This window comes from Callospermophilus lateralis, unplaced genomic scaffold (genome assembly GCF_048772815.1).
Source record: "Callospermophilus lateralis isolate mCalLat2 unplaced genomic scaffold, mCalLat2.hap1 Scaffold_406, whole genome shotgun sequence".
In the NCBI taxonomy this organism is placed as follows: Eukaryota; Metazoa; Chordata; class Mammalia; order Rodentia; family Sciuridae; genus Callospermophilus; species Callospermophilus lateralis.
In genome coordinates, this window is record NW_027514359.1 from 561,737 (window position 1) to 588,184 (window position 26,448).

A 26,448-nucleotide genomic window follows, 5' to 3' on the forward strand; every position below is an offset into this window, starting at 1 on the left:
TGTGAAGTAGTATTCCATTATATGTTTAAACCAGAATTTCTCCATTCTGTTACTGGAGGCCACTTGTGTCATTTCTAGTCTTTGGTGGTTGCAAATAGAGTACTGTAATATTCATGCTCATATTTTGTGGGATTGATGGATCCTAGGTCTCCTAGTTTCCAGCAGGGAAGAAGGAACTTAGCAGTTGCTTCTCTGTTCTAACAAATTAAAAGTTAAAATCAACAACTCTTGAGATCTGGCAGAGATGTAAGCTTCCAGGGAAACTGCCCCCACATTGGAAAGACAGATAGACAAACACAGAGAATCACAAATTAAAGGAGCAGATATCCCTGACAAGAAATCTCTGAGGAATCAGTGCCAGGGGAGGAAATAGCCAAACTATAACTGAATAGCTGGAGGCTCAGTGTGGACAAATTGGAGTGTGAAAAATTCGAGGGAACAAGTCACAGCGACACCACCATGCTTTTAAAAGTTTGCTTTCAGGACCTCTCCAGGTTCTCATAGGAAATTGAGTAAAAACATTCCCTCATGCTTCTGACAGTGAGACAGAAACTGTCTTCAAATATGCCAAAGCATTCTGTTCCTCTTTAATGCCTACCTCAGGGAGGAACCCATTAGCCAGAGCCTGATCTGCTGGACATAATCAATCTACCCGCCCAGGGGAGGTAAATAGCTAACTCCATCCCCTTCTAACCACCCTGCCCACTGAAGAGGGAAGAAAAAACAGAAAAAAACTGGTGAAGTTCACATTCCAGGGATGCCAAAAGACCAGGTCCTATTCACAGGAATACAACAGGGTCCCCCCACCCTTCACATTACATTACATCACTAAACTATTGGCGTCAATTCTTCTTGCTTGGTACACCATGCCCACCTGTCAACAAAAAATTTACAAGGCGTACCAAAAGGAAAAAAATATTTTTTGAATATTTAAAAAGCATTAGGATCACTCAGATATGATATTAATGTTGGAATTCATCACTTGGAAAATTTAAAACAGACAAGTGATTCATATGCTATGGGCTTCCATGGAAAGATAATATTCAAGAACACATGAGTAAAGTAAACAGAGAGTTGCCAATTCCAATGAAGAGTAAAAAAAATAGTAGATATGAAGACACTCTAAAAAATTTTTAAATGTCCTTGATGGGCTCATTGCAAGACAGGACACCCTGAGTGAAGAATCCCTGAGCTTGAGGACATAACAATTCAAAATACAAACTTTAAAAACCAAGAGGAAAACATACTAGCAAAATCACAACAAAATATCCAAGTATTGTGAGAAACTAGAAAGATGAAAACAGGCGTCATAGGCAAATAAAGAAGAAGAGAGAGGAAGGAATATTTGAAACAAAGCTGACAGGATTTGCACAAAATTATGTTAAACATCAAAGAAAAGAGATCCAAAAAGCTCAGAGAACACCATAGAGGAAAAATACTACCCCCTACCGCCCAAAAAAGAAGGAGGAGGAAGAGCAGAAGAAGAAGAAGAAAATAAATGTAGGCATATCATATTCATCCTGGCTAAACTATTTTTCAATTTTGCATTCCCACCCATGATAGATTTCCAGTTGCTTCATGTATTGTCAGCATTGTGAGTGTCCATGTTTTTCATTTTACCCGGAGAATACACAGCTTGTAGATTCAAACAGCAATTCTTTATTCCCAAACTCACACTGGCCGTCTACAAACACGTTCTGGGGGAATCCATGTTCTCTGCCCAAATCCACACTCTGCCCTAATCCACTACTCCTGGGCTTCTGTCTCCCAAAAATACTGTCTGACCCTAAGAACTCAAGAGGAACTCAGCAGCAGGATACGCCCTATTCTAAAGGGGGAACACCCTAATCTCCTATTATGCTAAACCACCCTATTCTAAAGGAGGAACACCCTAATCTCCTATTATGCTAAACTGCCCTATTCTAAAGGGGGAACACCCTAAACACGGATCCACCATGGTCCTTGAGCAAGGTCACCTTACATGCAATGTCCTGCAAAATGTCCTATTTTTATGAGTCCTTCCACTAGAGAAACATGGGGGTACGCTGGCAAGGAAATTGTCATACCTACTTGGCTGATGGCTCCCAGCACTTATATTAAAACTTTGTGTTTACTCATTTTCTTAGTCAGACTGACTAAGAACTTTATTGTTTTCATTGTCATTTGCAAAGAATCAGTTTTTGGTTCTACTGACTTTTTTTTCTATTACTATCTTGTTCTAAATTTCTTTGATATCTGTTCATACCATTTCCTTTATTTGAATGCCTTGGGTTTATATTGGTCTTTTGCTAGATCCTTAGGGTGGAAGGTTAAATTAGTGATTTTGAAACTTAATTCTTTTTCCCAATATCTGAATTTAATGTTATAATTTTTTTAATTCCTCTCTTTGGTGAATCCCTCAAATACTGATATGATGTATTTTCATTTGCACTCAAAATCTTTTTTAATGTATCTTGATACTTCCTCTTTGACTTAGTAATCATTTACAAGTGTGTAGTTTAATTTTTCAGGTACATAGAGATTTTTCTTTTAGATAGTCTTCTGTTAAAGATTTCTAGTCACATCTGTTAGGGTGACAAGATAGTTTGTATAATTTCCCTCATATACAATGTATTTTTTTTTTGTGATCTGGAACAAGATCTTCTATGTGGATGTTCAAATGTATATGAAAAGCAGAGCTGTTCTCAAGCTATTGGGTAGAGGGTTCATGGATTATGTCCAGGTTATCAAAGCATTGTTCAAGTCTTATTTTTGCGGATTTTCAGTTCACTTTTTCTGTCAGTTACATTGAAGGAACATTCACATCTTCAACTGTTTGGGTTCACTGAAGTATGGGTTATTGTTACAAAATATCCTAACTGGATAGCTTTTTGCTTTGGTTTGATTGTGTTGCTGAAGATCATATATTGGAAACTTAACTCCTAATGCAACACTATTGGGACTGGGGACTAACAGGAGTTGTTTATTTAGGTCATGAGGGCTCTCCACCTAGTGAGTGAATTTGTGCCCTTATCACAGGAGTGGGTTTTGTAATACATGTGAGGTCAGCCCTTCTTGTGCACTCTTATTCTCTCATCTGTGTGTTGCTTCCTACCATGTTATAATGAAACAAAAAGCCTTCAGTAAACTTGATCCCTCAATTCTGGACTTCAAGAGCCTTCAGAATGATGAGACGAATAAACTTCTGTTCATTATAAATTTCCTAGACTGTAGCATTGTGTTACAGTAGCAAAACAATTGTTTTACAAAACAGCCTAACATAATTATAAACAGTAAGAATTCAGGTCTCACAGGTCAGAAGACTGGGAAGTCCCAGAGCAAGTCCTGCTGTCTGCTCATAGATGTATATTCTCCCTGTATCCTCGAATGGTGGAGTAGAGAAGGGGTCTCTCACAGGCCTCTTGTGTAAGGGCACTACCCTCACTCATGAAGCCTCTGCCCCAATAACTTAACCACCACTGAAAAGGCCCACTTATTAATACAATCATTTTAGGTATCAATGTTAGTAAGATTAGGTTTTAATATATGTATTCTGGGGGCAATACTAACATTCAGACCTTAGTACCAAGTGTAAGTGTGTATATGTATGTACACACACACACACACAGAGTATTTTGAAATTATTCTGTTACATGTATACAATTGTTGATTATTATACCTTTTTGATGAAATGCTCTTATATAACATTGTAATATTTCTTTTCATGCCTGGTGATTCTCCTTGCCCCAACCACTCTAGCCATCTTTTGTTTATTATTTGTATGGTATAACTTTCATACAATTTTCAACTTTTAATTATAATTTTTCATATACACCATGTTTTTGATAATTTGTAATGCAATCTGATTACCTCTGTCTAGATCATTTGCATTTATTATAATATTAAAAAGTTTGGATTCAGGTTACTTTTTTTGTTTGTTTTCCTTTTTGTCTTCAGGTTTTTTATTTCTCTTATCTCTTTCCTATCTTCTTTGGATTATGCGAGTAATTTTTAGATCTCCATTTAATTATCTATTGAAATTTTTGTTATTTCTGTTTTTATGTTTATCATTGTGGTTGTTGTGGGGTTTGTAGAATACACGTGTCACTATTCAATCTAACCAGGTCTATATTCTACCTCTAAAATGTAGATTCCTGGCACCCTTTAAAGTCCCTCCTCTTTCCTCTTTGTATGTTGTAAATTTTATATTTATCAAATAAATTCAAAATCACCATGTAATCTTAAATAATTCCTTTTAACTAGGATGCACACATTAAAGAACTGAAGAAAAGAAAATGGTCTGTCATACTTGTTGAAGTATTTACCATTTCTGTTTCTCATCCCTTATTTGTTTTCTTCTAGTATCATTTCTTCTTTGCTTGAGAAACTGTTTTTAGTGCTTCTTTTACAACAGTGTTGCTAGATGAGCTTGGTTTTAATTCATCTGAGAATGTTTTTATTAATGATCATTCTTGAAAGGTTTGTTTATTGGATACAGAATTCTTGGTTGGCAATGTTTTTTTGTCCTCACCACTGAAAAAAAAAAAATATGTTCACTTCTCTTCTTACCCAGTGGTTTGTGATGAGAAATCCACAGTGATGAGCACTTTCCGTTTCCCATGCAGGTCACATGACATTTGTCTTCAGCCATTCTAAAGCTTTTAGGGTGTCTTTGATTTTCCATTGTCTTTTGTTTTATGCATTTTATTTGAATGTGTATGGGTGTGTCTTTCCAAGAATTCATATATTTGTGGTTAACGTTAGTTTCTAAATTTGCAGGTTTTTGTGTTTCACTAAATTTGGGGCATTTTCAAATATTATTTCTTCACTTTTAAGACACAAACATTCTCCTGTCCCTATGGGACTACAATGATACAAAGAATAGATGTTTGGGTATCATTCCAAAGTCTTAGGTCTCTAAGATTTTGTTCTTTTTGTTTGTTTTTTCTGAAACTTTGTTCTTAATTTTTCAATCCTTTCCCTTCTTGCTGTTCTGATTGGATTGTTTCTATTAATTTGCATTTAAGTTCACTGAATGAATCTTCCCATATAATTTTCATTCTGGTATTCACTTCATCCAGGAAGTTTTTGTACTGGGTGTTTTATGTGTGTTAGAACAAAGTCATCAGGCTGGATGCAAACTTCACAGATCTTTTCAGCCTTTATTCAGGAATGGGACTACACCTACAGGAATGGACCCATATTCCTGGTAGAAAATGAGCCACTGAAGAAAGGAAGGGCCTGGGCTTATATAAGTTATTCTGAGAGGTGGTCTAGTGGGCATATCAGTTTTCTACAATACCCAGGAATTTTGGGTTTGTCCTATCAATCAGTGAAGGGGTCAGTTTCAGTGCTGAGGAATTTGAGCTCTTGGGTCAGGGGTTTGTACTATGCATCTGGTGAGTATTTACTCTGAAGAAGGTGAATGCCCTCAAAGGCTATCACCTTGGTGTGATGAGACACCTCCTTCCTGCCTGCAATTAGTATCAGGAAAACATTTGTTTTCTGAAAGCTGTCAGTGCATGGCTTTCTTTTTTAATCCCCTTTTCTCAGGCCACATTATTTTGGGAATGTTTTATTTTCCATGTCTATTAATGTATCTATTTTTAAATAATTTCTTTTTCTTCTGAATATTTCAGTCTTTCCATTTGTTTCAAGAGTTCTCACCCATACATAATGAGGCTTAATTATAATAACTGAATGGACATTTGGAACTGATCATTTTAATCTATTGGTCATTGTGTATTTGGCATCTCTCAATTCTTCTTTTCCTTGAAAGTTGTTGAAGTTTTCCTCTGTCTTTTTGTGTTGAGTAATTTTGTATTGTGTCCAGGACATTTGAAATATTACAGTAGATGTTTCAAGGTCCTGTTAAAATCCTCTGCAGAATGTTTATTTTAACAAATGATCAGTCTTGTTTGGTGTAGCACTCAAATACTGTTCTGATTTATGTGGGCTGTGGTTCTAATGTAAGTTCAGTTTTTAAAGCTGTTATTGTGCTGTCTGGATCCATCCTGTGTATGTGCAACCCAGACACCTGTGGGGACTTGGAGAGTGGCCTATATTCAAGGTCAGTCATCAAATTCTTTGGTTCTTGGAACATTTCCACAGATGCACAGATAAGACATGACACCATTTTCTTCTTGATCTTCTTATCTACATTACTTCCCCAACTTCACTATCTCTCAGAGCCTATTTTTCTCATTCTCTAGTCAGAAAGCGAGAATTTAATGTTCCTGCACTGTTGCACATCTCCTGAGAATTTCTCCAAGGAAAATCAGAAACCTAAGTGTGGCTAACAAGTCCACACCATACAACTGAGACTTGGAGACTGAATTCTGCCTCCAGGGAAGGAAAAGCTGTGAGATAAAAATGGAGGTGTCCACCACTATTTCTATTCTCAAAGTCACCTTTCTATGTTCTCTCTCATTGGAGAGAGATTTTTCTATGGCCACATCTTTGTTTGGCTGCATATTTGGACTGCTATAAGTTTATGAAGGATGAGGGGATGAGGTCAGGTGGCAAGAGAGGAGCTGAATACCAGGTCTCTGTTTCTTTGTTTTGGTATTCCAAAATATTTTGGTATTCCAAAATTCCTCTAATCTATCTGCTGTAATTTATTTTTCAGAGTCCTTGAAGAGTTGTTGTGCAGTCTCTGCACTGTTTAATTATAACAAATGGAAGAAACAGAAGGTTCACTCTATCTTAGCTTTACCAGATTCATACTGTGTTAGCATTTGAAAACATATATTCTTTAAACACTTTTTTTTTGTTTTCTTAAAAACTTTGAAGATTAAATTTAAACTAAGGCGATAAGCCTCTGATACTGTATCTGTATGAAAACAAGTTAATAGGAAAGATGGTGGAATGAATCTGACATAAGTTTCCTATGTATATATATGAATATACTAGGGTGAATCTCAATGTCATGTACATCCACACAACTGGGATTCTAATTAGAATAAGATATACTCCATGTTTGTGAAAATGTTTCAAAATAACTCTACTGCAATGTGTAACTAAAAAGAACAAATTAAAAAAAGGAAAACAAGTTAAGTTGATTGATCTTAATCTTTCAGTTCTTGTATTTCATTTCATGTTGTTAAATAAGATGAAGATTCACTAGGGTTAGTGACCAACAAAATTAAACTGTGACTTCCAGAATCTCAAATATATTTTTAGTTACAATTCCTATTTAACTATGTATCCTCACTTCCTCCAAAAGATTGTCTCCAATATAGTTTTAAAAAATCTGTACAAAAAAGAAAAACGAATCTGCCAAGCTCATTTCCAACATGAATGCCATTTTTTTTATGAGGGAAACCACTTGACTATGGTGTTAACCATTTCTTGAGACTTCAGATAAAATTGTGGATGAGATTTTGTTTTCAACACAGAGAATACCCCCTAACGGTTTCACTTTTGAGGGAGCTGCAGGAGGCTGGTGTCAATCTAGTATTATATTAAGGAGATAGCAGATGTGAATTGCTGTGTAGCAGATGTGCATTTATATGAGACTCAGTTCAGTTGGATGTTCCTGTATTTTCCTTCAAATAGTGGCAAAAAAATGAATTAAAAAGCCAAAAGAAGTCTAACCATTGGTAAACTAAACCTAGCAACCCAAATAAATTTTCGAATACAGAATTCAAGTGACTTAAAATAGTCTACAAGAAAGATGACCAAAAAGACTTTGTTATACAGCTGGAAGCACCCTTAACATTCATTTACAAATTATATTATGCACTTCCTGTTTTTGAGATTCACAGAATGACAGGGCTTGGTATTCAAATAGTTACTGCTGTCATTCTTATTAATTGTAACCTTCATGGAACACTACATTCTAGGAGCTGAGCTATAAACTATGCATATATTATTTTAATTTAATTTTCAAGATTACTGTTTGCATTTGATACTGTTATTATACTCACTTTTCAGAAAAATGAAACTTAGAACAATTCAGTATATTTTCCAAAGAACCATTGAAAGAAATCAGGAAAAAAACATGTTAATTAAATTGTGGGATATTTAATAGCAGCCCTTGCCTTCTCTCCAGATTTCCAAATCCCATCAGGTAAAGGGGTATTCCTGGTGTGGCAGAGGCTGTAGCACCACCACCATTGTCTGCTTTGATTGTTCAGTGTCCACCACAAAAATAATTGTTACATATTTGATATATGTACATACATATGTTACATATTTGATATATATTCTCATTTACACATATATATTTATTTATAATCGAATTCATAATTTAAATATGCATTTTACTGAGGATCATACCAAAAAAAGGTTTTAAAACCCAAATCCATTTAAACCCTATTAAAGTAGTCAATAAATTATATCTTAGTGATCTCAAGCAGGAATGGTTTGTCACTGTGGGGCATACTTGACCATGTCCAGAGACAGTTTTGGTGAGCACAACTGGAAATGGAAGAGTGGAGGAAAGATATGCTACTGGAAGTTAGTGGAAAATGGACTAGGGCTGCTGCTAAATATCCTACAACACAATTAACAGTCCCCATAATAATTAATAACCTGGCTGAAAAGATGCCAAGACCAAGAGGGCCTGACCTAGGGAGAGATGCAGGCTCCTACTTTTTAGTATATAATATCCATAAATTTTTATTTTAACTCTGCACATAGCATAAACAGATTCTAATTTTCCACATGTTCTAAATTATCTCATTTGACCAATCTGTAATACTTGGAAATGAAGAGAATTATGCTCTAGAGTTGTATGTCACTTTTGATTTTATTTTCTGTTGTGTTTAGACTGTGAAATACATTTTGTTTGATTTTGGATTCACAGAATAGTTCCAACAAAATTATAGTCATTACAATCTGATTGGCTTCAAAGGGATGTTGATCACCTGATGAGGAACTGGGGTTTGTTTTCCTGTAGAGAATTATGAATAACTATGCCAAGGCCAATCCTCTCTTCCTTTTTCCTTTTACAGACTATAAATGACTGCAAATGTTAGCAAACAGGCAGTGCATAGCTTCTTTATGTAATGCAAATTGTAACATTAGATTTAAAATAACTACTGCAAGGCTATTTTATTGACTTGTACAATTTCCATTTAAATGTATTTTGTAATGTGTTTCTCTGAAAGAGTTGAGATGATCAGCAAATTTCAAAAGGAAAATTAATTTCTTATGTAAGACTACTCTTTCGTTTTTCATATTTTTATTGTAAGCAGCATGCTTCTTTTGACATAAAAAAAATATAATATTTTTGGCCACAATATACAGCATTTCAGATCCTAAGCCATTACAATCTCTAGATATCTAATATTCTGCAAGTTTAAAATTATATTTCTTAGCAAAAAGAGAATTACACTATATGAACAGGTGTTTTGAATCTTACCTTCTTGACATTATAAATCCTGGAGATTTGTCCATGTAAGTATGTACACTTCTATCTTATTTTCACATTTTGCTTATGTTTTTAAGCAAGGGCTTTCTGTGCCATGAGCAAAGAAGCTGATACTATATCACCAGGAGTTTCAAGAAGAAAAGGCTTTAATATCTGTCAAGAAAACCAGGAGATACAGACACAAGTCTGCCTCCCAGATCAGTTGGTAGCAGGGAAATTTAGAGAAAGGAATTCATTGATTGAATGGGATGCATTTTATTGCTGGACGGTATGCATATTCATAGGTCACATGTTTTCTGGAGAGAAATGGAGAATTAGTTACCTTCTGTGAAGAGGGTTTTGAGGCTGTGACACCATTAACCATATGAGCTGGCTGCTTTTGTTCTTGTCCATTCCTGAAAAGCCAGATCCAAACCTTAATAATCACTAGAAGACATCTAAATACTCTTCCTGCAATAAAATATATAAATTTTGTTATATAAGGAATTCACATCTGAGTGGCCCCAGACCTTAGTTTATATCAATTATATAAAAATTTAACCACAGTATGGGTATACTGTACTATCACTTATGTGTTATCAATGGATGGATATCTACTGTGCTATCTCTTTCTTTCCTATTACAAGCAAGATTTTATTAAATATCACTTTGCTCTTATGCTTTTACATGTATTCACATATATCTACACAAAAGATATCTAGAGGTATAATCAATATATGTTAAATGAAGTGAACACTTTTAATTTGTGTAGAAATTGCCAAACAAATGGATCCTGTTTTTGACACATAGTTTCATTAAAACATTAATAATGTTAGAGACATAATACATATGTTTAAAAATATATATGGTTACAAAATAGTTTGAGAATAGGCTGCTTTCTGTTTAGGCCTATGAGGACAATGTTAGTATAGATGGGGTAGAAATAACAGTTAAGAACATAAAATTTACATATGATTTGTATTTATACCACAAAACCATAAACCATAAACCAGTGAGTACCATTCATCTGTAGGTAGCAGCTTGACTAATAGTAAACAGGAGGAAGTGAACAGTCTAATAAGTGGTACCTAATAGTAATTAGAGGTTAATATATTTTTTTTGAATTATAGTCATGTATCCCCAATTTCATTAAATGTTGCTTCTTTTTTTTTCTAAGTCTAGCTAGGGCATTTTATTTTATTTTATTTTTATTATTAGTTGTTCAAAACATTGCATAGTTCTTGACATATCATATTTCATAGATTTGATTCAAGTGGGTTATAATCTCCCATTTTTACCCCGCATACAGATTGCAGAATCACATCGGTTACACATCCACTTTTTTACATTTTGCCATACTAGTGTCTGTTGTATTCTGTTGCCCTTCCTATCCTCTACTATCCCCCCTCCCCTCCCCTCGCCTCCCATCTTCTCTCTCTACCCCATCTACTATAATTCATTTCTCCCCCTTGTTTTTTTCCCTTTCCCCTCACTTCCTCTTATATGTAATTTTGTATAACAACGTGGGTCTACTTCCAAATCCATGCAATTTCCCTTCTTATAAGGTTTATTTTTCATAAAAGTTTCCTGTTAGGATGCTAAACAGCATGGATTTTGGAAACCATGATAACAAAGAAACAAGAATGCTCTTTGATTTTTCCCCATTTCTTTGGTTCAAATGGTAGACTTTGCTTTAGTGACTCTGTTTATTCCCAATTCCTTAAGAAGATAACTCTTGACACACTTAACAACCCAAATCAAACTTAGCAGGTCATTTAGTGACAAAGGGTGAGAGTTGTATTTTCTCTAGCCATTAATGAAAACTACAAATATTTTGAGACCCAAGAAGTAAAAAATTCTCTTTCAAAAACCAAGAGGACCACAGAATGATTGACATTCATGGAAGTGTATTTTATCTATTTATCTTTACTTGATGTCATAGAACTCATCTATTGTTTTTTTTAACACTTCAGTTGCTTTTAATTAAGTAGGAAATAAACATATTCCATAGACCAAGGCTGTCCTTAGAAATACAATGTGAGTAATACATGTAATTGTTAATTTTCTAGTAGCAACATTAAAAAATAAAAATTAACAGGTGAAATTAATTTTAATACTTTTAATCTAACCCAATATATCCAAAATATTATTTCAGTATGTAATCAGCATGACATTATACAGGGATTTTTATGTACATATTTTATATTATCTTTAAAGTCTAATGAATATTTTACAGCACAGCTCACATGGTGCTGGTCATATTTCAACAATTCATATCACATGTGATTGATAGTTACTGTATTATGCAATATAGGGGGCAGGGGAAGAGGAGAGAGAGATCAATTCCTAAATGCATCTTCCAGAGGTATATTGATTCTTATTCCAATCATAAAATATAGAGTCATGATGGAGATGAACTTGTAGCTATAGTCATAATACTTATTTATAGTATAAATAAAGTTTAATTTGTACAAAGATGATAAAGCTGAATAATTATATCTCACCAAGAATGAATTTGTTGGATCGATTATAACTATGTCAAAAAAAGACTTGCTTAACAGATCTTAAGGAAATCATATGTTTATCATTAACTAAACACTCTACTCAGAATAGATAGCCCTATTGATACAGTGAAGATCACAAATATACTTTTCTGTTTTTATAAAATCTTTTGGGCCAATTAACACAGCTACATATGATACAACAAAGGCCAAAAGTATGGCTTTGGTCCATCTCTGGGCAGTGCTCTTTCAAAGGATCTGGATTCCCTGTCTAAATCATGGTAATTGTCTTATAGCACCCATCAGGAAGGAGAGGAGGAACTTCCCCTTTTAGCTTTTTTTCTCTAGAATTTTGTCCTATGTGATCTATTGTATTTAGTATGCATATATAATTTCTTTTAACTTCCACCCCATGTGAATGTATGTAAGAATCAATAATGTTGCTGCTGGGTGCCACATTCCCGGCCTCCTTTTTAAAGTTTATTTATTTATTTATTTATTTATTTATTTATTGGTTGTTCAAAACATTACAAAGCTCATGATATATCATCTTTCATACATTTGACTCAATTGGGTTATGAACTCCCATTTTTACCCCAAATACATATTGCAGAATCACATCGGTAACACACTCACATTTTTACATAATGGCATATTAGTGACTGTTGTATTCTGCTACCTTTCCTATCCCCTACTATCCCCCCTCCACTCCCCTCCCATCTTCCGTCTCTACCTCATCTGCTGTTGTTCAATTCTCTACCTTGTTTCCCCGCCTTTCCCCTCACAACCTCTTCTATGTAATTTTGTGTAACATTGAGGTTCTCCTACCATTTCCATATGCTTTCCCTTCTCTCTCCCTTTCTCTCCCCCCAATCGTCTTTGTTTAATGTTAATTTTTTCCTCATGCTCTTCCTCCCTTCAGGAAAACACTCACAATTTAAACAGACCCATCTATTGTTTCTGCAGGATTTGCAAATATGTTTTTTTTTTTATTTTCCTTGATTGTACTGGAATTGTTCTATTTCTTTTTAAATGTGTTTTGTTCTCTTCTCACATTCTAGTTTAACCACTGTGCCTTCAGGACTTGATTGCTATTCCTTGGCCGCTCTTTTAAAATCTGTGTGTATTTGTTGTGACAGTCCAAGGTTGTTCTTCACCATCCTTTGCTCCTCTTATGGAGCATTCTCCATTGAAATCTTTGAGAAGGCAGTAGACTTGTTTTAAATTTTCTGCTTTGCGTCTAGTTTTGCATCCTCTGTCAATTGGCACTCTGCCAACTAGCCTTCCACTGAGCATTCTTAACTATGCACAGTTCTGGAAGAAAAGAACAAATTAAGAGGTCTGACTTCTAAAGTTAATTTTATAAACTGGCATCTTGGTGATTCTTAAAATGGAGCTCAAGTTAAAAACACAAGAAGTGTAATATGATTCTTTTAATGTAGTGTGACTTTTGTAAATTTGTAAATTTGATTATAATAATACCATGTGACATAAAAATTGCTATATATTAATATTAAAATGTTTGGGACTGTGGGATTTGAGGTGGAAGGGCAAGATTCTTTATAATGTGGAAAAGAGGTAGAATAAGGTGTCTCACAAATACAAATTAAAATGAAGCTGCTTGCTTACAGAAGCAATAATTTTTGTTTTAGTTTTTGCTAATATTTCTGAAATATTAATAATAAAACAATTGTAGTTTAATAAAACATAGCACCATTTAATATAAACTAAGATATTATTAAAACTTCAGCAAATGTGAGTCTTTATTTTTTATTAAAAAAATAGACTGATAACTAAGAATACGAAGTAATTTTATGTGAGAATTTTCAAATGGAGTATTCCTGAAATTTGTCAGAAGCAAATGAGTAAATAGGAGAAAAAGAAGTGTGTAATAAAACCTAGTTATTATTTGAGGGACATTGTTTTTATGTTGACAATGTTTCTTATAAAAAGTGCAGATGACTGGGCTTGTAGCACACACCTGTAATCACAGCACTCCGGAGGCTGAGGCAGGAGGATCATGAATTCAAAGCTGGCTTCAGCAAAAGTGAGATGCTAAGCAACTCAGTGAGACCCTATCTCTAAACAAAATACAAAATAGGGCTGGGGATGTGGCTCAGTGGTCAAGTGCCCCTGAGTTCAATTCCCTCTACCCCCTCAAAAAATGCAAATGGTTGATGAAATGAATTTTATTTGATCAATAAAATGAAGACAAATCAAAGAGTAAAGCCAATAGAATTGATAATCAGTTTTTGGCTAATTGTCTGCCACCCAAGTCAAAAGGTAGATGTGAGTTTGAGAAAATGAACAAGCTGAGCAAGAAGAACACCGAGAGCTGCAATTTGAACACAGTCTGTCCCTTCCAAAACTCACCTTGGACTTTAGTGCCCTGATGAGATAGGAGGGTAGAAGAGAGACTCTGGCATGGAGGGGTGGGGACTTGGGAGGTGATTAGGAACAAGCAAGGTAATGGGGTGGAGCCTCATGATCAAATCTTAGTTGCATTATAAGAAAAGAGAAGAGAAGAGAAACGTGTGTGCACACATGAACTCATATGTGCACTCCCAATGACGCCCTGCACCCCCTCAGGCTCTGCCAGCTAGAAGGCCATCACTGCATCCAGACCCTCCTCCTTAGATCAAAACCATGCATTGAAATATACCTCTATTCCTTATCACTTACCTGGCCTGTGGTGTCACATTATTAGCAACAGAAAATGGACCAGGTCACCATGAGCTCTTTTGCAGATCCAAGGCCTTCTCAATTACTATGGACATTTTGCTCATGAGTTGATGCTGAGCTGATCCAAACGATAATCCCAGAAGCAAGGCATTGCTTTGAAGTCTCACGTTCAATTGACCTAGCAGTGATCAAACTTGGGATTTGATCAACCTCATCATTCTGTGCTAGAACACAGTAATACAGACCTGTGTGAATCATGGATCTGCCAGGAACCTCTAGCTTCAATCTTTAAACCCCAAGTTCACTCATCCATACAATGGGGGGTCCTGAAAATAAAGTAACCTCATAAAGTTATAGAATAATAAATCAGATTACATTTGTAAAGACTTTATCTTTTCATCTGACATACAGGATGCACATAATAAACATTACATCTTATTTGCAGTCCTGCTATATACTAAATTTGATTCCAAGTTTGAAGTTCTCTGACGAGGGGAAGGGGAAAAAATGCAATATGCAATTATTATTTTATTAATCAGTTCATGTTAATTGTTAACAAGTTTCTAATATATTCTAGTCATCGAAAATACAAAAAGGACTAAAATGAGGCTCCTAATCTCAATGAGCTAGTTGGAGGGTCCAAGCCCCCAACTGCAGAAGAAATAATTGTGAATATAAATGGGATAATCTCTGCCCTCAGCATGTATGACCTCATGCAAGACCTAATACAGTCAAGTGTTCAAACAATGTCACATATAATAAAGAGTAGGAGACACATACAGTGAAAGAAGAGGGGAAAGAAGAGAGATGAGAGGAGAGGGGAGAGGGGAGAGGGGAGAGGAGAGAGGAGAGAGGAGAGAGAAGAGAGGAGAGAGGAGAGAGGAGAGAGAGAGAGAGAGAGAGAAAGAACAGCCCCAAATAAAAAGTATAGAAAAGCTGTACACAGATAAACGTGATGAAGTATGTGGAGTGGAGAAGTAAAGTAATAAAGAGTTTGTGATTCAAAATCTATGAGTTGATCTGGGTGTGAGGTTATATGAAAATCATAATTATAGATCACTGTGTTCATGCTATGTGACCAGAACCCTGATAACTACTAGGTGTACAGCAGTGAGATAGCAATCTCTGCCCTGAAGGTGCCTTGAGAGAACAATGTAAAAATGAAACTTAGAAATGTAATGAATCAGTGTAAAATCCACATATCCATTGCCATTTGTCCAACTTCTTCCAAGGTTCAATGTACTATAAATGTATAACAATTTTTGATGCATGAATTTGTGAATAAAGATTTTATTTAACAAATCAAAAATCCAGGTGAGAAATGCTGAATCCAGCCCACCAACATCAGGAAAGAATTCACAAAGAAGATGAATATGTTTCTCCTAGACTTGCGGGGTCAGCAATGGCTTCCTGGGGATTCAAGGAGGTGGTCAGAATGTTGGAGAGTGTCTGCTCATTTGCCTTGTCTTGGAGTGGTATGTCAGGTGTGCAAGGCCATTAGGAGCATGGCCACTTGTATTCATCTTCCTCTGAACTCCATCCTTCTGGAATTGTAACATTTAAGACTTTTAAATAATTGCCTTCTTTATGGCTTGATCACCCTTGTATAGCACAGCTTGTTGGTTTTGTTTTCTGCTGCTATAGTATTTCTCCCTGGTTAGCTATAATTAGAATTGCAAATTGTCATTTTGCCACCAGGAATGGGAGTTTAATCTCAGATTTTATTAGCAATCAACCCTTGTAGGCCCCAGGATGCATTTAACAGTGGACCAGGGAATCAATTACTCAGCCTCCAAAGAGCTGTGGCTGATAGCTTGCCATCAACCCAAGGCTTTAAGGCTAGAAGTTGGAATAAGGGATGCTCCTGTCTCCAAATCCTGCCCATTTCTTCAGCCAGATCCCATCGAGGCTGCCTCTTCTTAAGGAGCACCTTCTGGGTTTAGATGCTTAATCCATCATCCCTTGTCCCTGAATTTTCTTCTCTGACATACTTCCACTTAGTTCTTACTGATAAGCACACACTAGGACTACAGAAGAAACCCTGGGTACAGGGAAGGGGAAAAAGGGCTTCATTAAATATGATCACACAAAGTTTCTTCCCCAAGAAGTTTCAACAGGAATACTTCAAATGACTAATAGTGTATATTTACAGAATTGCATACACATCAAGTGTTCTGAAATACACTGAACTCTCCAAATTTTCTTTGTTTTGGTTGTAGTTGCACAGACTTGGGCTAGTATTGTTTTCCTATGCTTACTTTTTTCTAGACTTTGTATTAATTAGAAACTCTTCATGTTTTCCACAACAGTTGTGTTACTAATTTCGACCTTGCATGACAAAACTGGGTCCTGCCTCCTGATATTTACCCCCTTGGCAATAGCTGAGTATCCTTGCTGTCTCTGAAATTCTAAAACTATCAGTTTATGATGGCTTATCAGGTGAATTAACTTGCTTGTTAACTCTGATAGAAAAATAGTGTTAATGACTTTCCCAAAAGACCAGGGGAAGGTAAGGGTTTAAAGGAGGTAGCGCATTCAAAGGAGAGAAAGCCTTCATGGAGTGTAATAAGAAATTTCATATGCAAATTTTAGAAATATTGCTTATCATTTGAGTAAAAAGTACTTTGGGGGGTAAAGAAAAGCACCCCAAAATAATGATGATGATGCTACAATTAAATATGAAGTTTGATGTTTCCATTCAAAGTGTCTGCCCCTCCTTCGTCCCCTCCCTCTCTCCCTCCTTTACTTCCTCTCTCACTTTCTTCTTCCTATTGTTTTCTTTCTCATTCTCTCTTTTTCTGTTTTAAATTTTGGATGTGTGTTATGTTTCTGAGACTGAGCAGAAAGATGACAGAAAATAAAATATTACAAAATTCTTTGCTCCAATGGAAAACAATGATGAGGATTATAAGTTCTTCATGGCACAATTTATATATGCAATTTCTTGTTATTGTTGCTACACCTGCTGGTGATGTACCCTGAAGAAACATTGACTACATTTATCATCTGCTCAATATTGTAAAATAAATTTTTTCTTCCTTCTTACTTATACAATGTAACCAACTTAATTTTTGTCTTCCTTAAGGTATGTATCTGAGCTTAGGATTTGCATGTTTAGTATTCAATGGCATATCTACAAATATGTGAGGTGTATATTTTGATTAGAATTAATTGCATTATTATCATTTTTTAGTATGGACAAGTTCTGCTTGTCTTATATATAGTTAATCTGAATAAATCTGCAGCTTTTTATTTTATCTTAGAACAATGCATCATTTTGTCTTAATTTATACAACACAGAAATAAAGGTCCTTCAATTATCCTAAAAACTATTTATAGTTAGGTAAAATAAAGTGTTTGTTTTACCATCATTCGGATTTCTTTCTATATAGGAAATTTATCTAAAATTAAAAAGTAAAACATTTTGTTTTCAACTTTATAACTTCCTGATTCTGCTACACAAGCCATGTTAAGAAGCCGATCTAAGATATATTTGATACTCTTAGAAAATATAATTTTGTACTCACTAAATATATGTCAGCTTCCTAAATTCTTTTCACACCATCTCATGTTCTGAACCTTCTCTCATTTGGGCGTCAAATAAAACTGGCACATGCTCACTCTCTATTTGTTTGAAAATTATATGTTTAATAATTTGAAATTGCTGTCTACTATTTTTTTATCTTCAAGAGTGTCTGCTTGAGTACACAGAGTTTTTCAAAGAAAATAACCATTTCACATAAGACAAAATCTGTAGTTTTATAATTTTACATTCACTTAGAGAAGCAGGTGAAGGGGTTAAACAAAAGTTTTTAAAAAGTAAAAACTTTTTTTTGGATATAAAATTAATTTATTGAGAATTCACCCATTCAGATATTTGGTTTTATTTAGGTAATTCATATTAAAGTTCTCTCATTTCTAGATCACTTAGTGTCAGACAGTGGTATATATTCACACACATATACACACACTCAACACCTGTACCCCACATAGATATATACCTAGCACCACATGACTCCTAGTGTATAGGGGATATTTTGCTAATATTTGATTTTTGAAACTATATAAAGTCTAAATAAAAACAGTCATAACATTTTTATCCTGAGTCCTCTGAGAAGGAAAGTGGTCGGGAATGTTGGGGTAAGGGAAGAGTCTCCTCCCATGTTAAAATCTTTCTGGTGTCGTTAATTGCTCAATGCCTTCCAATTTGAAGGGCATGTAAGTCCTAGACCTGAGGGACTGGCTGAGTTGAAGGTGCTGGGCACACACAAATCACCTCAGCGTTTGTCTCACTATGGTCACACAGGCCACCTCCTTAAGTCACTTTTGAATTATGAGAAAAATGAGTTCATTAATCATCATCACACTTACTATGGAGCGGATGTGTTGATAAGGCACAATCCTGCCTGAGCCCATTACATCACTGCTGCAGACCCAGGTCCCTGAATGCATGTGATGAACCAGGGGATACAGGAATCAACTAAGAAGACATGAGAAGCAAAGCCAAGATAGCCTAGTCAAGGACAGGAATATTGAAATGTCAAGAGGGCAGTTGAGAGAGGAAGGATGTCATTACCTCTGGTCAACTCCACCTCCATGGTTATTGAAACGTTATGGTCTTTGATTTCTATCCTTCTCTTTAAGTGCATTTTTAGTACTTTCTACTTTGAATGACCTGGGGAATCTTTCGATTACAAGCTATAGGAGCCTAAATCAAAATAGTTTAAGCCAAAAAGGAAATTTGTGTGCCCATTTCCCAGATAGTCAAAAGGGAAGCCCATCAGACTCACAGGATTAGTGAGTTCAGACAATGCTAGTCTTCTGTCTTCATCTTTAGCTGTGGTTCTTCTACTCATGTCTCTTCCCAGACATATTCTTTTTGTGTGCCATTAAAGGCACATCATATAGCCACAAAGTTCAATTGTCTTTAGAGCTATTGATCTAAAAATTTGACTATTTTTCCTGATCATTATAATAAAAATTTCAGGATGTGCTGTCCAAGAAGATGCAATTGTGACCAGAAGATTGAAGCTGTCTACTAAGCCAGCACTACGTACCTTACATGAAACATGTCTCTGGAAAATAAAAGCCTGAACAATACAGACAATAATAGTGTGTAAAAACTTTGGTGGATGTTGTCAAAGAAATTTCAACAGGAATTTGAAATTTCAGCAAGAATTAGCATGAATTGTTACAGAGGCAGCTTTTGGAAGCATTTTGGAAGAGGCAACATTTTCTAGTTTAAAGAAAACATATAAACATACATGTGTGTTTAGAATACAAACAAACACACTGAAAGTACATTATGAGATGTAGTTAAAGAAGCCACAAAATGTTCAACTTGTCATGTATATAGATAATCTGAAAAAATCTGCAGATTTGCATTTTATCTTAGAACAATGCATCATTTGTCTTAATTTATACAAACACATAAAGCCTAGCTTGATCAAGAGTGTGAAGCCCAAAATTCATCCTTTCATGTCTTGCCAAGCAAGTGCAGAATGTACCCAAGTTTTTTGAGTATATCTGACTAGTTAACAAAACATCATCTTCTTTCTGCCCAAATCTGTACCTGTTTGCCTGTTTGTCCTCCCAGAAGTCACAGAAAAAAAAAACTGAAGGATTTTCTGTAGACATTAATTTAGTGTTTTCTAAAGAGGGATCTAGCTTTTGCTAAGGTTTCTAGGAGTAATTCTGTGTGTGTGTGTGTGTGTGTGTGTGTGTGTGTGTGTGTGTGTGTGTGTGTCTTTTGTTACTCCTGAGAGTCTAACTATGAGATCTTTAATGTGAACTTTGGGTAACATGGTATCAGCTTGACCTTTTAGAGGGTCAATCTATGTGGGAAGCCAGCCATCATTACATTATATAGCTCTATAAAAGTTAGAGTTACTAAGGCACAGGTGTCATGTATACTCTGGATACCCAGTTGGAAGCATTATATCTGTGCTTATAAGCAAAAATAACTGAAATGGTTTCAGCACTATAATGAAAGAACAATAACCAAATAGGAGAAGAATTCATGGACCAGTACTGTCTTTCATTCAGCAGCGGAGTCAGGAATTGGAGGGTCTCATTTTCTGTGTATAAAATGACCCCTGGTTACAGAAGGGGGTCTGGGTTTCATAGATTACACTGAAAAATGACTGTTCAACAGACTGTGTCAGTTTGGGAATTCAGGAAACAGGCTGTGATCATTTGAAACTTGCTCTTACTAGGCAAAGATGAAGGGTCCAGAGTTCGGCATTCAGAAGTTACCTCTTTCCCTCCAGGATCTGTTTTACTGTCACGGGGAAAGGATTTATTGGGAAAGGATCAATAATTGTCCTCTTCCCAGGGACTACCATTTTTAAGATTGTTGGATATCTCCTTCCCAGGGATTGTTTTGTCCCTGGAAAAGGATTTATTGGAAAAGGATCAATGCTTCTCTTTCTTCCCAGGGATTGTCATTTCTCTGTCTTGTCATTTCCCACACCCTTCAGTGCCAACATGCATCAACACTAGGAAGGTCATACTGTCCATGACTCCATGGGAAGGAGTCAACTAGAAGCTCTGAATTTGGAGCTTTCTTGAGTTCTTTCCTATGGAGTTCTTCCCAGGGTTGATTTTCATATGTGCCCTTTAGCTGCGATAAACATTTAGCAGTGATTAAAACAGATTTCAGTTAGTCCTAATTTTTACTAACTATGGAACTTAATGTTGGTCTTAAAGATTCTCCAGATGTAAGAGTAGTGGTCTCCAGAACTGTGCTCTCTGTAACCTTGCAGGCTTTCACTTTGAAAATGGCATCACCCTGCGTGTTTGTATCTAATTTGCGACAGTCCTCTCTTGCTCATCTTGTCTCAAGTTCCATGCTCCAAACTTTATATACATGCAAACATACATATATTGCTTATGAGTGAGACTAATGTTAGTTTTTAATCATATATAAACTCCCCAAATATATAAGGTCTCAAACCTAGTAGAAGTTTGTTTCTCTCTCTCTCTTTTTAAGTTCAAAATGGGGTCAGTATCATGAGTTCTTTCCATCTTCAACAAGAAGCTTCCTGTCTGTGGCTTTCCCAAGCCCAGGAAAGAGTGTAGGGAGAACAGGGGGGAAGTGTTGGAGGTGGAGGCTGATGAGGCACTTGTCACTCCTGACTCTGAAGTGGAACAAGAGATGTAGGTCAGGTAGAAAGGAGACATATGGGCATAAACAAGAGTGGCCAAGATTTAAATTGCAAATGTAAATTCCGCCTCACAAGCTTTGTTCACAAACACTATTAAATCAAATCAGATCCATTCACATATCCGTAAATAGCCTCTCTCATGACTTGAGCCTGTACAAAACCAAGTCCAATAATGTGTTGGCTTCACAAGCATATTTCTCTGCCATTTATATATAATTTTTATATTTGTTTTTTAATTGCAGTTGTACACAATATCTTTATTTTATTCATTTTTATGTGGTGCTGAGAATTGAACCCAGGGCCTTGCATGTGCTAGGCAAACGCTCTACTGCTGAGCCACAACCCCAACCCCTCCACCATTTATATTTTTAAGATCTGATTACTTCATCCAAATGCAGAACTCCGAATAAAATCTTCAATGTGACCCAAATGTAGCACTGTCTAAATTCACAAAAGAGTGAAACCCCTGAATGGGAAAATTATTAGAAGATTTTTATAAAAAACAAAGAAGAAACTTAATGGGGAATGATGAATTTATCACATGCCCAACACATAGGAGAACTGAAAATACTGTCTTAGTCATATCTATAGACTGCAGATTTACATACATAAATATGCCATACCAAGTTAAGCCAGTGTGTTCCTCTCCAACACCCTCACTTCAGGGTGTCTCTCAGAGTGTGCATACCTTGTTTTCTCTTAATAAAGTCACTCAGACCCATTCCTTTCAGCAATAACATCAAAGAAGAAACTTACAGTGGAAGATGAGGTCTGTCTTTCTTTGGGGACCTCATCAGGACCCTCCATCCTGTTGACAATTGCATTATATTACATAGAACTTTGAGCTGAGTTTTCTGAGGTGTAGAACTTAGCCTATGTCATTACCTAACTGGAAATTTATCTGAGGCTAGAGTGCCCAGGAAGAAAAGGAAAGTGCCCTCCACATACCTAGCCACTGTGTGCCACACATATTCATATTTTGTCTTCTCTAATATCCTCACGTCCCTTAGGCCATTAGGTAAATAATATGATAAATGGATTAACGATTGTGTGTTAATTGGTGATTATGTCTTAATCTTATATTGCACATCTGTAATGTCAATGTCTCAGTCCATAGAAATGGATATTTTTAGGAAATGAGTTACCAGCAGGGAAGACTTTGGGGTGCCTCTGCAGCTAATGGCTTCACCTTTTTGAAGGATGGCACCAAGACCATTGTTCATACCATCCATATTCAGTTTTCACTGTCTTTTCAAGCTGAGACAACAATAAGCTGCATTCACTCTACTTATAAGAAAGAAGACTTAAATATGAGAGGATAGTAATATCTAAAGCTCACTATATGCTTGCTATGGGAAAGGTAACATTTGATGATTTTTGCATGTGTTATTTTATTAATCTTCACAACCTTCAATTAGATTGGTATCAGGTATGAATTGCTGGTGCAAGACCTCCAGCCACAGTGGTCTGGCTTGAGAACCTAACTATGACACATAGTTCAGGTTGAAATACTTGGCTACTCTAAGTTAGCCCACATTAGAGAACTTCTGTAATTTTTTTTTTTTTAGGAAATGTGTTAGGCACAGTATTCAACCTCCCCTTCAATTCCATTCTCCCCTCGTTTTTCTTTCCTACTTACTTTATACCCCTTCAATTCCCCTGCCTCAAGTACTACCTGCTCTCCTGCAAATGAAATGTGGCATTTACCATTTATATTGCTATGCTCAGCAGTGTCCTGGAAAACAAATATAAAATGACAGCTCCACTCCACTCTCCATCTCAGAGTTTCGCACTTCTGTTTCCCTTTGCAAATCTGGGGGAAATGCAGAATGCTGGTGGGAAGAGATGTTGATAGAAAATGTTGCTTCCATTTTCTGGCCTTTAGAATAATCCTAAAAGACCTCTCGCTCAAACAGCAAGAGAATTCTACCTGCACGCAATCCCCTAAAGAGCAAGGGGAATATTATTATGCCTAGTCCATCATCATTATCATCACCACATAGTGTTTTTTAAGCCTTCAGGAGCACGAGGCAGTGGCATGCTTAAATTGGCATTTTTTTCCTCCACCCAAGAGCTTGAAGTTTAAATAGAAACAGAGCCTCAAAGACAAATATATACAAGGTCAGGAGGAGACCAACACCGACACATTAACATACTCATTAAAATAGAATAGAGCTCATTAGAATTCAATAAGAATGGAAGGCAGCTAAAAGTAATATAAAAATGTGCTAAGCTAGAAGCTAAGAGACACCCAGCTTTCTGCGTGGATGGCTGTGGGCAAATCGCCTCACAACCCTTAAGGTTGAATGCTTGGGAAGATTTGAGGAAGGCAGTCTGGGGAGGTGAACCAAACTCAGTCTGGAGTCAGGAAGTCACACAATTCCTGTGAACATGCTGAGGTGATTTAAGCTCTCTGCTTCAATTCTTGCTCTTTTGTAAAGTAAAGACAGAGTTCCTTCAAGAACTGGAAATAAAATCACTCTATATGTATGTCTTCAAATATGTACAGTATGTATTTTTAAAGCATCTGTGCATGCCTATTATCTCTTTAAATTTTAACACTCCTGGATAGAATCCTCTAGTGATAATATATACTCTTCTCTGTTTCTAAACATCAAGGAAACATAGTTTAAGAGAGGGAAGGTCTCGCTCATACATTATTTGATTGGGAGATGAGAAAGATCAGGCAAAAATTAAGAGCATAGGGAAATCTTGCAAATTGGAATGATAAGACATTTGCCTCAGGGAAATTGGAAGATGAGTAGATAGTTTTTCCTTTGGTTTTTCTCTCTTGGGCTGATGACGTCTTGGCTTATACTTCTTAAATGAAGATGTAACAAACACTCATTAAGAGTGCACCCTGAGTTAGGCACAGCAGTGTATACAGGGGTCGCTTATTGAACACAAGCAGGAAAATCCCTCTTTTCATGGAGATGTTATTCTAGGAAGTATGCAGAGACAGACAGTAAACAAATAAACAGACTCGGTAATATCAGCTAAAAAGGGAACACCAAGTAAAGAATTAAATCAGAGATTGTGCTGTAGTGAGTTAGTAGACCATTTCTTATATCCAGGATTCAGAGACAATTTCTTTCAGGTTTTTATACTTACGGTAATAGCTAAATATAGAAAGGAGAAGGTGAAGATATAGGAGGAACAGAAATGAGTTGGAAAATAACATTCCTGAGATGACAATAGTTTTTTCTTTCCACAAATCAACAACCTCCGCATGGCTCTTAGTTTCTGAATCAGTACATGAGACCCACTGATTAGCTAATACTTGTCTTGCCTCCAAATTTAAAAACAAAATGATAACAAGAAAAAAAAAAGAACTGGGTGAGTTTAGACTGACTCCAGCATAGCAGGATCTTACCACTTCAATATAAACTTGCAAAGAACCTGTGGCTTCTTACTGTCCATGTGAATTCTTCTGTTTTTCTTCTTCTTCTTCCTCTTTTAAAATTTGTTTTAATTAGCTATAATGTTAGAAAGGGCATGTACATTTAACTACTGAGCCACATGCCTAATCTTTTTACTTTTCATTTTGAGACAGGGTCTTTGTAAGTTGCTTAGTGCCTTGTTAAGTTGCTAGGGCTGGCTTTGAATTTGCTATCCTCCTGCCTCAGCCTCCTATTCCACTGGGATTATGGTTTGTGCCACCATGCAAGGTTGTTGACATTTAAAGTGTGATGAGGGCCTTCTTCCTATATCCATATATAGCAGAAAGTGGAAGTCAGAAAAGATGCTTACATAATTCTCTCCTCCTCCTCTTCCTCTTCCTTCTCCTCCTCCTCCTCCTCCTCCTCCTCCTCCTCCTCCTCCTCTCTTCTTCCTCCTCCTCCTCCTCCTCCTTGTTCTTCCTTCTTATTATTACTATTTGGTACTGGGAATTGGACTCAGGGACACTCAACCACTGAGCCACATCCCCAACCCTATTTTGTATTTTATTTAGAGACAAGGTCTCACAGAGTTGCTTAGTGCCTTGCTTTTTTATAGGCTGGCTTTGAACTTGGATCCTCCTGATTCAGCCTCCCGAGCCATTGAATTACAGCTCTGTTCCTCCACACCCAGCTTCTCTAGCTATTTTATAAGGTCATCAATTTAATTCATGTAGCTAGATATGTCATGACCTACATATAAACTCCTATCTTGTAACACTGTTGCATTATGGTAAAATTTCAACATGAACTTTGGAGGAGACACAAACAATCAAAGAGTAGCATTAAGGGAAGTTATGATGCTTAAAAATCCATCCTCTCCAAGGGAGGCCTCTTGGGTGCATATCTGTGAGAATTACCATTTAGGTGCCTAATATTCTATCTCCTCCTTCCCCTCATCAAGATAGTCATCACTTTGTGCAGAGTTACATGTATATGGCAGAAGAAGAAACAAAATCTGTGTATTTCTCACAATCTTTTGTCTTAAAATTGCCCTTTTTGTCCTCTTTATGTTGCATATGAACAAATGGTTGCCTCAGATTGTCACATTCTGTCAGTGAGCCACACAGAGGCCCAAACTAAATTGAAGGACAAACTTCTTGGAAATGTACATTCCCTTCTCTTTGTCTAACTCAGTCTTCATACCAGCAAACCCTGGCACTTGTGGATTAGAAGCCACAAGTCTTCCTCTACTGTGCCCTGGAAACATTACTCTCCCCTTTATCCTCTTACACAGGAACAAGGGCTTCAAGACTTTCCTTTTATTCATTATTCACCCTACCCTATAACAGCAAATCACAAAGTAATCACAAAGGAAGTAACTTAAT